Raw genomic sequence first — 15,334 nt, 5'->3', positions numbered from 1 at the left:
CCATAAAATTAACCATATAAAAAAATTCAATATGCTTATCCTTATTATAGACTTCAAAATAAATCAGATTTCTGCAGGATCTAACCTGTCACAATTTAAAGTAATTAAGAGGTCCATTCTGTACATATCTGGGCAATAATAATTTTTTTCTATCATGCATTAAAACAGTACATAGTGCCTTACAGAGCCACTTGATGGTGCTGTCACCCTTTTACTCTGAAAATTCAATTTAGCTCTCATGCTTCTTTTATAATAATGATCATCTTAAGATGCTTTAAATGGTGAAGGAGGAGGAATTGTACAAGCAAGGAAAAATTTTGTTGTTGTTGTTGTTTTCCTTTCTTTTTCCTTTCTTTTCTTTTTTCTTTCTTGCCAGGAAAAGGTAACATGTTAAGAAAGAAATCTGTAGGCCTGTGAGGTTTTTTTTTATCATGAGAACATATACACTGGGTATAGAGATGATACACAAGTGTGAAAAAAGGAATCTAATGTGAGGAAGACACTAGCTGATATTTTCAGGATTCTGAAGTTATTTGTGCGTAATGAAGGAAAAATATGACTGAGTTGTTTTTCTGAGATGGGACTGACTTCAGAACTTAAATTATTGAATTATAAAAACATGCATGCTTATCCTGGATACACGTTCTGTTAACGGTAGCAAAATATTTTTTTCAAAATACTAGAAAGATGGTGCTCTTCGAAGAAAAGCTGAGTATGGATGGCGAGTCTTATTCCCAGTTCCTGTGTCTGAGAATGTTCTCTCTGTGGTCAATATATCAGATTTGTTAGAAATCATGTAAAAATTTCTGTGAATTATGTTGATGGGTTTAGAATTAGTGAGTAAAATTTTAGATATATAATGTATTCGCTGAACTGGTGGTTTTCTGATTTCTAAAGACACATTCAGTCTACATATTAGTAGTAGACACATTCAGGCCATATTAATTCAGTTTTTGTGTGGTGTGTATTTAGCATGTTTTTGACTGTTTAAGCAAGTAACAATTCAATTGGGAGAGTCATTTTGGGTAGATGAGATAATATTATGCCTGTGAGGTATTTGTTATTGATATTTCTTTGTACCATGCTAGTAAAAGCAGCTTTTGTTGGGGAACATGCATATCCTGGTTAGTTCTTCATTAGCAGTCTCTGACTTTCACTTTTTTATCATAAAAGTATTTTTATTTTTGAGTTCAGGGTTTGCACTGAACTTTAATTAAAGCACTCTACCTGTTGATTTTCATACTAACCCCTACAAACTCTGCTATGAATTCCAATAGTTTACTCTCTGTGTTTTTCGCATGATTTTAACTAATGCGGTGTGACCTTCAATAGTCTAGGCTGAATTTCATATATATATATGCGTAGAGTTGAACATGAAGCTGAAAAGTTAGTAATGAAGTGAAAGCAAACATTTGTACAGACCTTTGTGAGTCAAAGTAGATGTGTTCTATCCAGCTTGGTACATTTCCTTCAGCCATTTACAACTTACGACTACTATATCAATGCATTGATGTTGAAAACCAGCAATTTAGGCCCCAGCTTGGGAGGGGAGGGGGAAAGGAAGTATGACACAATCACATAGTAGAACAAAGTGACACTATAAGAACATAAAATTTGCAATTTTTTTATATACTTCACATTAAATGGAACTGTTGCTTCTGGTCTAACTTCCATAAAAATCTGTTGAATAGAACATAACTGGATGTGCATTTGACAGCTTGAAAGACGAATATGTAGATGTGTGCAGAAAGTGTAGTTGGACAGATGAGTGGCCCATTGAACAGGGTTGTAGTGCTGAAGTCCGTAACTGCTTGATGTGGACAATGATAACCTGAATTTTGTTACATTTGCCATTTTTATGCATTCTGGTCTACGTAGTTTGAAGCTGAATTGTTAATCGGTACTTTCTTTTCTATGGCAATCATCACTGTATCTCTGGGAGAGATATCTGTGGTCTGCTTGATGTGTTGTGTATGGCTTAAGAAGCAGATCTGAATAGGAATTGAAATGAAAAAATCTAACTTGAATACGTGAGAAACCATTTAAAAGAAAATTTGTTTCCACAGTGAAATATGCTGTCTGGAATCACAAGCTGCCTACCTGCTGGACTGCGCTGGAGTTGTAAATCCTCAACACTCTCTTAGCTGATAACTAAAGTTATTGTTCTCTGTAGTTTCAGCATCACAATGTCATTAGTGAAACAAACTGATGTTATTAGGGAATTGTTAGTTTCACAACTGCTGTCTGTAGAGAACAGTGAGACTGAGGGGGTTGAGGGTGGAGATCATGTGAGTGAGGAAATGAGGTGAGAACCTACTTGGAGGCCTTTGCAATGTAATAAAATTAAACCACTGCATGGTTTATATTGTAATTATGGTATATCTAGCAAACAAACCCCAAACCCCGATGTATAAGATTCACTACAAGCATGTAAGTAATGTTTATACTTTATTTTTGGCTTGTTGCTATTACATATTTTAGCTGTGCTTTGTAGACAAGGCAAAAATGTGGCCAAGAAATTGGAAAATTCTTTTATTTAAATTTTTTTTCCTTCCCTTTACATTAGGATGTTACTTATTCTGCCATGGAATATAAAGGAATACATTTTAGTAATTTAACTGGAAAACGCTGTGAGTTTAAACCTCAAAAAGGGCCTGGACCTGGGCAATATGATATAACTCAGTAAATAACAATATACCAGGATGTTCTATTTTATTTTTTTATCTGTTTATTCCAAAATTATTCTGTTTGTTCTTTAGAATTAGTTTCTTATATCTTTTTTTTTTTTGTTGTTGTATCTGCATTGTGCTAATATACTTTGATTGTCCTATATTTTTAATGTTTTTGTTTGCAGCAGTCAGGCTCATTTTCTGTTCCTGAGCTCTTATACTTCATGAAGACTTTCCTTTCACGTATGCAGACATTTATGCTTGTTTCACTGGAAAAGTAATCCTTACAGTTATTAATTTTGCTGTGGTTTCAGGGCAGTGAACACATTTTTAAAGGTTTATTTTACTGAAAGCCAATTTACTTTATACTTGACGGCTTGTAAAAGAATATGATCTACTTTCAGTAACATGGTTGAGTTTTTGACTCATCCAGGCTGGTCTTCTGCCACACTTGATAGCCTTTTTGCACATTAGAATGTGCTTTGAGGAAAGTGTTCCTGAATGTCAATCAGCTCAGCTCTCCTGAGCCCCTTGGCCATTCAGAGCCATGCCCTATGGGACACAGTCAAGCAGATCCCTGAGCAAGTCAAAGCTAGGAGAGGTGCTCTGCCGGGCTTGTTACTGATGAAAAAGGATGAATTCTTTGGGATGTAGAGGTCGAAGTGATGGTGGAATTTAAGATCCTGAGAGAAGTGTGCCAGGTAAATAGTAAAATTAATCTTTATTTAACTAATCCTTAATTTACCCCCTTTTCTTGACTTCCAAATGGTTCATTGTCAAAAAGGATGTAGGGAAATATTTTTCTTAGTTGAACTTGTAGCCTCGTGTTAAGAGGAAGGCATCTCATTCGTGTCTGTAACCTCCTGTAGAGGTGCTCATTAGGATACTGTAGACTATATATTTCTACTACTGTACAAGTGCTCATTAAGATACTAGAAAATGTCGGTATGACCATTACTTCCTCCTCTGTGTGTTTTAAGAGTATAAATTTCTTTTAAAAACAACAACAAAAAAAGACTTCAGATTTCAGATAGTGCATCCTATTCTCAAGCTTAAAGTGAAATAGGAGGTTAGTATGAGAAGTTTGGGAAAGACAAGATTTTGGAATCTCTTTCAGTGACTCTGCTGGTTGGCTTAAGCAGCAATGTGATCAATATGCTGCCCGATGTCAGTTGTGTTTGTGGGCAAGTAACAGTCTGTCTGTGTTTTAAAAGGCACTTAAGCATGTAAGTCTGGCCTATAAATTCCAAGCCTATGTCTGCAGAGCATTACCAGTTTGCGTCTTTGTGATTCTCATCTTAAATGCTAAAATCGCATATTCCTGGTATAAGCTCTCAAGCCTTGTAGGTGCTTTTTGTTTTATGTAATGTTAAGTGTTGATGTTTGTGCCTGAGCAGATGGGTTTCTGTATGTATTTCAGAGGCCTGGGTTTATGGAACTTTTGAATAAAGTTAAAGATAACTTATGTCCGTATACTTAAGTAATCAACTGATTAGGGCCTAAGTTTTCAGACTACAGCTGTAAATTCATTAAAAGTTGGAGAGAGAATTCTAAAAATAAACTTCAGCATGTGTTATCTGTAGGCTGGTTGGTCTTAATTTGCTGTGCAAGCATCTGTCATGGTTTAAATCCTTTCCAGTGTCTTGGCCGGACTTATTGGAAAGTCATTTGAAGTGATCATAAAAACTATTTGTGTATTTAAAGTGATTTTCTTTTGCTGGTGTGGCTTAACCCCAGCCAGCAACTAAGCATCATGCAGATGCTTGCTCACTCCTCCCCAGTGGGATGGGGGAGAGAATCGAAAGAATAAAAGTGAGAAAACTCATGAGTTGAGATAAAGACAGTTTAATAGGCAAAGCAAAAGCTGTGCATACAAGCAAAGCAAAGCAAGGAATTCATTCACTCCCTCCCATCAGCAGGCAGGTGTTCAGCCATCTCCAGGAAAGCAGGGCTCCATCAAGTGTAATGGTTACTTGGGAAGACAAACACCATAGCTCCGAACGTCCCCCCCTTCCTCCTTCTTCCGCCAGCTTTATATGCTGAGCATGACGTCATATGGTATGGAATAGCCCTTTGGTCAGTTGGGGTCAGCTGTCCCAGTTGTGTCCCCTCCCAGCTTCTTGTGCACCCCCAGCCTGCTCGCTGGTGGGGTGGTGGGAGGGGCAGAAAAGGCCTTGAATTGTGTAAGCCCTGCTCTGCAATAACGAAAACATCCCTGTGTTATCAACACTGTGTCCAGCACAAATCCAAAACATAGCCCCATACTAGCTACTGTGAAGAAAATTAACTCTATCCCAGCCAAAACCAGTACACCTTTTAAGTCTTTTTCATAAAATTAATCATAAAAAGGTTCTCTAGAGAGTTGCTGCTACCAAGAGAGTTTTCAAAATTTTTGATATAGATATTTTGGCTAATTTCAGTGTTAAGTCTCATAAGTAGAGTTAGAGCACCATAAGTCACTTGAAGTTTGTTTTACATGTGTTAGGGTAACATATTTAAAAAATTGTTGTCTTTTCTGTTTACTTTTTATTTTTTTTTCCATTGAGTGGTTGATTAGAGTCATCCTGGGATAATACCTACATGATTTTGCCATTATTGAAACATGATTTTTGTTGCTTCTTTGGGTTTACAGCATAATTGTACAATATCGTGGGACCCCTCCCCTTAGTGAGTAATCTAGGCTTTCATTAATTATTGCAAACAGCAGCTGTTTGTAATAGGAGAATAGGCTTTCACTAACTGTATTTAGATAAGCATGTAAAAATGAACACTCATAAATCTTTCCTTTAACTTTCTAAAGGGGAACTGCACTGCATTATGAAAGCAGCAACAAAAAAGAAGGCAAGAAAAAATATGACCTTTTCATCCCACAGTACCACGAAGTAATAGAGTTACAGGAAGAAAAGGAGGTAATGGCACTTCAGCTTTTTCCTGCTATTTGAAAACTAATTTATATCTGGATTTCAGGTGTAAGGCTTTTACATGCAGGATGAAAAAAGCACTGCAATTTATATTGAAAGTGGGAAAAAAAAAAAAACCAAAACAACTAGTTAAGAATGAAAATTCATGAGCTTTTTTTTTTTGCTCTCCTACTTCACTGTAAATCCTGTGAAATAATTTAAGAGCATAAGCTTTTTATACTTTGTAGAAATTGTGAAGCTGTGTATTTTCACACACTTTTGGAATGGTATGTCAAAAATGAAATCAGATGACTCATAATCATAACTCCTCTCAAAATTCATCAAGATAAAATAAATATATATCAAAATATATTTAGAATAAATTACCTGTGCTATTGTTTTGGTTTAAAGTATGTTTTAAACTGAATAAATGAAGTATTTCAGATGTTTTATATAGCGTGGCAGAATTTCGGAGCCTTTAGGCATGCAGGCGGAGAGAAGGCTTAAGTTAGAGGCAGTTGCTTTAACTTCTACTTTTTTTTTTTCCTCATATAAAAATGCTTTCTTTTTACGTTTGCTTTATATATTTATATTTGTAGAGATTGTGGTTAAAAAAAAATTAAATGCTTCACTAGATCCAACTGTGTTTTCTCTTTTGACTGAGTTTTCCATGTCTCCAGCAAAATATTTGAGGTGTGAACCCTCTTGTCATTGTATGTTCTTAGTTTTTCTGCTTTCACTCAGTGTCACTAAAAGAATTGTAAGGTATAATGGGATAGATACTACCAGTTTGAGGTGATAAGTGATAAAAGAATAATAAGTGTCATTTTTCAAAGTTGTGAGCAATAGAAGTAACTAACTGGATTTTCATTAAACAAGTAACTGCCATTATTGTATCAAAGGACAGAAACATTAATAGTTTTGAGGAAAAAGCTGCAAATAATTTATTTTGTGCCTGTGAAAAATTTTGTTAAAATTCAAGGAACTTAAACTTAAGTATAGCTATGGGACTTCTGAATTTTGAAAATCTTTGTATGTAGATGCAAAGCCGAGGGAAAAAAAAAATTAGTTTTAGCACAAAACCTTGCAGCTGAAGGCTATTTTAACTAAGACTGTCGTATCACTATACAGAGAATCCTGAAACTATTTGTGTTAGTATAGCATAAACTTGCAAAAGCTGTCTGATAAGATCTCTTGAAATAACGAGGTTGTCTTGTGAATATTCACTGTGAATCATGGTTTCTTATTTGGAATATTCTCAGGTGATAATTAATGAGGAAGTTAATACCTTATCTCACGCAAAGGCCAAAGGACCAAGCAGTGACATGAATGGGTGGAACGGCATTAGCGGGAGGCAGCTGTTCTCTTGGCATACGATCAGGTGTGTGCCATGCTAAGAGGTCTAAATGTGAGATTGTACCTTCTTAGCTCTTTTAGGCTTCATCCCTTAACTCCTAATAAACTAGTTCAGTCTTCCTTGGGTGTGTAAAGCTGCCCTTGACATAGGAGGAACACAGAAACAATGACATAAAGGGATCCACAGGAGGGTGTATAAGAGTTGAGAGGACCTAGCACTCCTTTTGCTGAGGACTAAGCAATGTAGAAAACTAGATAGATTCAGGAAGGAGGGGAAAACTCTTGTTTGTGGGTGGGAAGTGATAAAAAAGGAAAAGATGACTGTTTTTTGCATGTTGGCAGAGGCAGAGAATGTGTATTGTGTTGTGTGTGTGGTGTGGGTCCCCCACCCCATCTGGCTTTAAAGTTCAATAAAGAATTGACGAATGAATGTTGCTTCATATTTTCAAATTACAGGAAATGTCTGATGATTATATTCTCTTTCTGCTAAGTGATACTGCATAAAAATTAATTATAAAAATAAAATTATCAGATAAAAGATGAATAAAGTGAGAATGAAAGTTGAGAGTACGTGCCAGTAATTTAAGTTGATGAACAGTGTGTTGTAATTACCTTAAAGAGATCTCAGTTCTTTAAGGTATGGAAAGCACAACTGACCCAGTAAAAAACATCTTTTTGTCCTTAGCTAGGATGATACGCGCAGTTAAAGGGGGCGTGTGGGAAATAGTAATCTGTAAGTTAGCTGGGATTGAATGCAGTAAATGGAAACCTTAGTCTCGCAACCAAACTTAACCCTGAGTTTTTGGATAGGATTTGCTGGTGTCCAGGAAAGATTACATGCTAATTTATGCTTTTTCTATTGCAAAGGTATTCATAACACTTAACTTTCCTGTGGATCCACAGATTTCTGATAAGACTTGAGCTTGCAATGCAGCCTATTAATCAGAGAAATATCTTTCCACAGTACTGTCTTTCATAAAGCTGGTGAGAATTTCATCTCAATGAGTCTGCAAGTTCTTAGTCAAATTTGGTTAAAAGTGACTAATAGGTTCAAAATGATCATGAAAGGATGAATCGATTTACATACCTACAAGCATTACCATGTCCATTGTTTCTTCTAAAGACCAGGCTGCAAATTGCAGTGTTTTTAATCATCAGCTCGTTCTAATTTAGGTTCACAAATGTTAAAATGTTCAGCTGTAACTGTGTATTTGTCATAGTGTCCCTTCTGGGAAAGACAAGGATTTTCTAAATGACCTTACTGAGAGTTTTCATGTCTTCAAATATTTGGATTTTTTTTAAGCTGCACTTTAATGAGAATTTCCAGGGGTTAGAATGTTTGGTTTTGGTGTAACATCTGTATGATGCATTTTAATTGGATTTTTTTTATGGTCAACAGTTATTTTTTGCCCGCCTCCTTTTTTTTTGAGGTAGAAATTTGTACAAATCGTTTTATGAGTAAGAAATAAAAGGAGGCAGTGAAGTTTGTGAGATTGGTCCCTGACTTTAGAATGTGATTACTGCTAGCTATATTTGTATCGTAATCTTGTTTTATCATGAACTGCTTTTTTAAGGGGGGAAAAAAAGGTCAAATTTTATAAGGAACTGGATCTTTTAGCCAAAGTAGATGCAAAATAAAATAGGACTGTTGGGGAGGGAAAAAGTTATCAACAGGTAGAGTTGTAACAGTCTTGCTGAAAGTGCAGGAAAAAAAATCTCTGAAGGTATGGAAGGACTTGTAAATTTTGTTTTGCTTATATTTAAAGTGAAATGTTAATAAAATCAAACAAGCAAACACAAACTATAGAAAGCTTTGCGTTGTCCTCTATCCACTCATCTTCTTGCTTTATTTGGCTCTCTGTGCTCACAATAATGTCCTGAAAAGAAAATCAGATGTATGTAAAAAGAGCAGACAACAGCCTTTTTTTCTTTAATACATTCCCCCCCCCCCCAAAAAAAAAAAAAAAGCTTTTTTGGGAAAAAGTAAATAGGACTTTAAAAAAAAAAGTTTATGAATATCCTTTAATGCAGTTCTAAGAAGTTTTACAACTCTTACATGCAAAGTATTTATCTGATATGTTTCTGAAAATTTGTAGTTCTGGTAATTATGCTAAAGTTAATTGCAGTTGTGCATCATGATTACATGATGAAATACAGGGATGCATAATGGTGTGGAACAGGGGGCTATGTAATGCCATGAAACAGGATCTTGTGACATACTATAGAAAAATAATAGAAATTTAACAGAACAAAGATGGTCTGCATTCCACTGCAGTGTATGACAGAACTGGTAACGTCCTAGAAGGGTTGCCGGCTTGTAGTAACTGCCTGACTTCAGTTGTTTAAGGTGAAATAGTTGCAAATGTATTGCCTTGACTTTCTTTTAAGCTTCAATAAAAACAGGCTAGGTATTTCTGAAGAAGAATTAAGTAAGATACAGGTAGTTTACCCTTGTTAAATAATGTTTCTTTGAAGACCGCTACCATGTTTCAAAGCCTAGAGTTGAGCTTGGCAGAGAATGTGTTGTCCCAGCGAGGACCCCTTCTGATGTGGCTGAATTAAGAGGTTCTGAGAAGTGGCGTTATAAAGTACCAGGTTAGAGCTTGTCGGTAGGCTGCTGCAGAAATCTTTGAATGTGCCACTGGCTTGGTGCTAGCTTTGGTATTGCACCAAAGGATAGTCTGGTTCCACAGAGCCAGTTACACAGAGCCCTTCCCCATAATCAGAGTTAGTGCCCCAGGTAGGGGAATGCGTGGTTGTTGCAGACTTTGGTCACTGAAACCGTGTGCAGGATTGAGAGAGCAGAGGCACACAAACTGTCTATGCCAGAGGATTTCTGTGTAGTGTTGGGTAAAATAAGTATTAATATATACACAGAATGTAGGTAACACTTCAATAGGTAACTAATTTTGGCATTTAATGGGGTATAAATTATTTCTTTGCATTACAAGAAAGTGATCATCATGCAATGAAGAAGGTATGTACATGTTTATTGTAGAAGTTTATTGTGGGTACTTCAATCAATGTGTAAATAGCTTGCTGATCCTAATGTATCTATAGCCAATTTTTTGTATTGTTAAATATATGCTTAGTATAAAGTACTATGACCTTGGAATTCATGAAGTAGCTTATAAATTCAAATGCATGTGTAGGCTGTTCTTAGACTGGGAAGTAGGAAAGGAAGCTCATACCATTTCAGAGAAGAGGAGGAGCTGATCTAAAAATGTGAAACATTGATCTGGATACTTTTTAAAATCTGCTGCATTTCCATTTTGTGCTGAAAATTCTATAAAACTTTCTTCAATTATATTAGTATCATTAAGATACTTTATCTTAAGAAAGTTAGACTTTTAAAGATACTTCTTGTAATAACTTCCACTGAGCAAGTGCAAAATAATATTTTCTTGACTAATTTCAGGGAAAGAACTGGAAACCCAGATTTTACTTGGTAGTTCTACTAATATAGTATCAACAAAAATGAGCACAGCTTGGAGAAGTGCTGTCAGTTTCTCATTTCTGCCTTAATACTGATGATTTTTAGGTAGATTTGTTCCAAATACTTTGAGGAGTGACAAGGAACAACAATCTCTGAGCTGAATGTGTGTCAAAATCGTAGCATTGTTGTGAGAAAGGGAAATGCCAGATGCCATATTAGGATGTGTACATAGAAGTATCACCTGCAAGGCACGTGAAATAATTCTTGCTAGCTATGCTACACAGAGCAGACTTTATCCGGAGTATGGTGTCACACCTAGTGTATTTAGACTAAAAAATATGGAGACCAATCTGAGCCAGTTTAGAGGAAAATAGTGGGACTAATAAGAGATTTAGAGAATGTCCCTAGATAGAAAAAAAAAATAAATGAGCTGTATTAGTTAATGTAAAGAATAAAGGGGGACTTACTGTAGTAATCTTCAACCACGCAAAAGCTTGCTGAAGAGAGAGAGGAAATAATGTGATTTCTAAATCCATCTATAATCAACATGAGAAGAGAAAAGCTTTGGCCTAGCACAGATTTGTGTAAATGTGCTTCTTTTGAAAGTCTTGTTATCAAAGGCTTATAAATTTGATCAACTTCTGTTCTCCATGCAGATTTTGGGTGGATGTTTTCAGACTCAGATTTCTGGAACATTTTAGTAGAATAGATTCCTTTATTTTTGAGAACAAAGAACATTTCAAGTGAGGAGGGATATACTTTGTCAATAGCAAAACCAAAAGCAAGTTCTGACTTTCTATTTGATTAGCTCTAATGCCTTAATAGAAAATGATTAAAAACTTGAAGCTTGTCAGTTCAGTTCCCATTTCATTACTGTGTTTACACACATGTATGTATTGAACTTGCAACATAGACATAGTTCTATGAAATTCGGGACATCCTGAGGTTAAAAATTTATTCCCTTGCCGTACTAAGTAAAACAACGCTACTGACTCTGTGCTGGAGAGAGATCTTTTTGCCAGTCTGGTAAATATCCGATTCATTTTCTCAAAATAAAATAGTTGAAAAAAAGTAGTACCTTGTGGATGTACTATGTTACTATTTGTGAAACAAGTTAATGATCCGCTGTATTCCTCTGGGTCTGTGAAGATGGGCATCTTAGAGAAAGGAGGGTAGGAAACGTGTAACAACTTTTTCTGTGTGAGTTGAGGATAGAATGTAAGGAAATAAAGCAAGATTTGGAAAGAGCGTTTTCTTCTCCCCCATAATACATCTAACTAGTTGATCACTAGCTGCGTCCTTTGAACCATCACTTGTTTTCAGATGATGTGTGAACACATGCATTGAAAGTTTTGTACGTGGTACATTTTTAGCAGTCTTCCTTTATAAAAGATCTACACGTTTTACCTCAGAATTATACATTTAAATCGGTTTGAAAGTTAATCTGAACCTGTGAATACTAACAGCAATTTTCCCTAAGCAGTCCTAACCTTCAATGCTTGTTGAATGGCCATGCTGCGCTATTTAAGGATGCAACAGCATTTTTTTTTTTTTTTTTTTGACTCGGGACTCTCTCTTCTGCAAACAGAATGACATGAGTGAAGCATGCATATATAGGGAAATGAGATTCTGTCTAAAAGACCTTGAAAAAAAGCATGATGATGGGAGGACTTAACTGGTAGGCACTATTAGACTTCTGTGTGCTGTCATCTTTAATTTTAACAAAGTAGGAATGTCTTCTCTGTATGGACTATAAGTTTTTAAAGCTACACGATACTTTCTCAGTTATAATTACACATTTAAAGGAAAGTGGATATTATGGATAAAAATAGAACACACATTAATTTGTGCCTAACAACCAAATTTTACTGGAATTGTAAGTCTTTCTCATTAGTAAATTGCAGGTCCTCAATAGGCAAGTGAGCTAACTGAAAAACAAAACAATGTTCTGTACACATGCTATCGTGATGATATTAACACTTGAGTTTCTTTTAAATGCTAAGGGCGTATTTCTAGACTGTGATAGCTTCTATTTGCCAGTGACATTGTGAATAATCCCATGAATACACAATTACTTTGTTTTTGCTACACTTCAGCTATGTTTGGTACCCATCGCTCCCAGAGGTTTCTTTTGTTTTGTTTTTCCCCCTGACCTCACTACTGTTAGTTTGTTCTCATAGGATAAATCAGTAAAAGCCTCTGTTATAAATCAATCGACCATATATAGTTAGTTTCATCTTGTATGTCATGTTAGTAGCTTCTTGCAAAAGAGAATTCTCAGGATCATATAGATTGGAGTTACTGGATCTTGAAGAGCTTCTGTTGCCTCGGGCAAAAGACTGAGGCTGCTTAATCATTTCAGTTCTGGGAACAACAGTAAATCATCTGTGAATTTAAATCTGTTTGAAAAGATAACTTACACTAGAGTCTCTCTTGGCATATATTAGGCAAAACTGCAATTTATACCCTCGCAGAATAGGCATAAATTTCTTTATATTTACTAGAAATCATTGCTTATATGCAAGGTAAGTTTTTGAGTGTCACTGACTTGTTAGTTTTACATAGATTTTTAAAATATGGATGGAAAAAGCAGGTTCAATACGTACACACATTAACAACAATTATTTCCAATTCTGTTCAAAAATATCATTGTGACTTAAGAGAAAAAACAGCCTTTTCAACTTTTATAATACTGAGAATTAAAAGTTGTTCCGTGTTACCTTTTGTTTATCGAAACTTCGAGAGTTTTTACTAGGTTATGACTTGGATAAAAATTACATGACTTCTATCAAGCCAAAAACTCACTCATTTTTAGCCTAGGATAAGGGTGTAACAGTACTCTTTACTTCTCAAATACGTTTTATCCTAAAATGCCAGTACCTCCCTCCTCCAACTCCCGTCTTCCCCTGTGTGAATGTATTGAGCCTTGCAAAATCAATGTGCTGGGATCCTGATGTTCAGTTTACAGTTAATGTAGAGCCCTAATGAGGTAATGGTGTATTAAGGGTTATTCAACAGATAAGCATGGCAAGGAATAAAATGTTGTCTTCTAGTAAGGATGTCTTACGTGCAACGTATTGTTGGTTTAATGTTACTATAGGATTGTCTTTTTAATATACCATTACCTGGTATATCTGGTAAAGAATCTTTCCCAGTGGGTGATTTGCAGCACTCTAGTATATTTGGGTTTCCTATCTCCTGTTATCTTCGTGTCTTCTGAGTTACATTAGAAATTAAGCTGGTGGATTCTTTTGTATTGTTTTGAGAAGAAATTAATTGATTCTAAAAGCAAGACATCCACTTCTTCTCAAAAGCTGTTATATAAAAATACTTCTTTCTGTTTTTAACTGTATGTATAATTTTATTACTTCGCTGTGCTTTTGGACAGTGCTGTGACTTTGCTTTGTTGCAGCTGTATATTAACAAAATGCTGGTGAATCCTGGCAGATGGTAAAGTTCTCTGTGGGTTTCACCCCACACTAGCTCAAAGTCACAACACTTTTCACTATAGGATATTTTTTTTTTCCCTTTCCTTTTTCTCTAGAGAGATTTCCCTCTCTGGAGTTTCCCCATTGCAACTCTTTCTGACAGTTGCTCACTACCTGAATTGATGAATGGTTGGATTTGAATCAATACTTTGCTTATAAGTAGCTGGCTTTTGTTGTGCCATCACCTTCATGTGGAAATCAGCAGAATGAGTCAAGTCCTCACTAGCTTCTGTAGTAATCATTATTAAAAAAAAAAAAAAAATCCATTGACTTGTAGTCTGTGTGAATGGAGTTCACTGTAAGAAGTTCCTTCCTGTACTACTGTCAGATTGTATTATTTAGAAAGTATGAATAAATGTAGAGTTTTTGAACTGGTAGCTATTTTCTTTAAGATTTTTGGTTTTACTGTTAGTGTCAGAGGTCATGTGTTTATAAATTACTGTGAATATTTAGAACTTTTATTTCTCTGGGCAACAGAAGTAATTAATTTCTCATAAGATATTTGTTTCAACTTTTAAGGTTATTTCAGGTTGTCCAAAGAAAAATAATAGAAGCTTTTTTTTTTTTTTTAAATGGGAGAAGACAACATTAAAGTGTGTGTGTGTGTGTATTAGGGAGTGTGACAGAAATATCCTAGTAAGACTGATGGTTACCTGAAATACTTGTCTTTGCTTTTGAAGCTTAACCCTTTTGCTCATCAATCAGTCAGCAGTGGCAGGTAGTGACCATTAGGTGGATTCATTAGCACCCTGCAGCCTTCTTGTACAGGGTGACCCACATCTGTCTTCATTAGAAGTTTGCTGCTTGCCAGTAGTGAACAGATGGGTCATTATAGCCTACATTGCCCTCCGGGCATACCTGGAGGACGGGCAAAGTCGTCCGATACAGGACACAGATGCATATTTTCTTCATAGAAAAGGGGCAAGATATTTCTGATAAGTCTCTAATAATTTTTCCTCAGACTAGCTAGCTTATACTTAGTGGTTTTATTTTTATTGTTACTTATTCTGTCTGATACCAGCTTTGAGAACATTGAAAGTATGGCTAAAACAGAGACTTGAATTCTTGATGACCATTTCTTAATAGAAGTATTACAGAGTATAACATATACCAATGCTGAACTGTTAATCAGTATTTTCATTCGACCTCTAGGTGCCAATTTCACCATCTCATTTTCTTTTTCTACAACTGGACTATTTTCTGTACAAATTCAATTAATTTTTTTTTTTTTTGGAAAGAATTCTGTGAAGTAAGGCTGAAGATAAAATGCATTCATAATCCTGTTGCCAGGAGAGGAAAGTAAAAGCCTTGTTTCCTTATTGCTTCAGCATTGCTGTTTACACTGCATGAGTTTAAGTCCTGTTCTACCACCATGGTTGAAAACATTTAAAAAAAAAAAAAAAACAACAAACAAACCTATGTATCAGTTATTCACTATGGGTTGCCTTCTTTCAAAACTTTGGAGTAGTTAAGCATGCATTATCA

At 35.6% G+C, this 15,334-nt stretch overlaps 1 long non-coding RNA gene across 3 annotated transcripts in view; it reads left to right on the top strand.

Moving 5' to 3' along the window:
- Positions 1 to 15,334, top strand: part of LOC148051475 (uncharacterized) — a 69,117-nt gene that overhangs the window by 40,716 nt on the left and 13,067 nt on the right. For 2 of the 3 annotated variants that reach the window (XR_015699929.1, XR_015699930.1), the window contains exon 6: positions 5,470 to 5,578. This is a non-coding gene — a long non-coding RNA (uncharacterized LOC148051475). Of the gene's footprint in view, positions 1 to 2,066; positions 2,500 to 5,469; positions 5,579 to 15,334 lie in introns of those variants that run through there. The other variant, XR_015699931.1, reaches the window with a different exon arrangement.

The sequence above is a fragment of the Nipponia nippon genome, unplaced genomic scaffold, assembly GCF_047370975.1.
Source record: "Nipponia nippon isolate SJK-2023a ecotype South Korea unplaced genomic scaffold, ASM4737097v1 scaffold_6, whole genome shotgun sequence".
Classification (NCBI taxonomy): Eukaryota; Metazoa; Chordata; class Aves; order Pelecaniformes; family Threskiornithidae; genus Nipponia; species Nipponia nippon.
The sequence above is the reverse complement of the archived record's forward strand: the minus strand, read 5'-3'. Positions and strand labels throughout refer to the sequence as shown.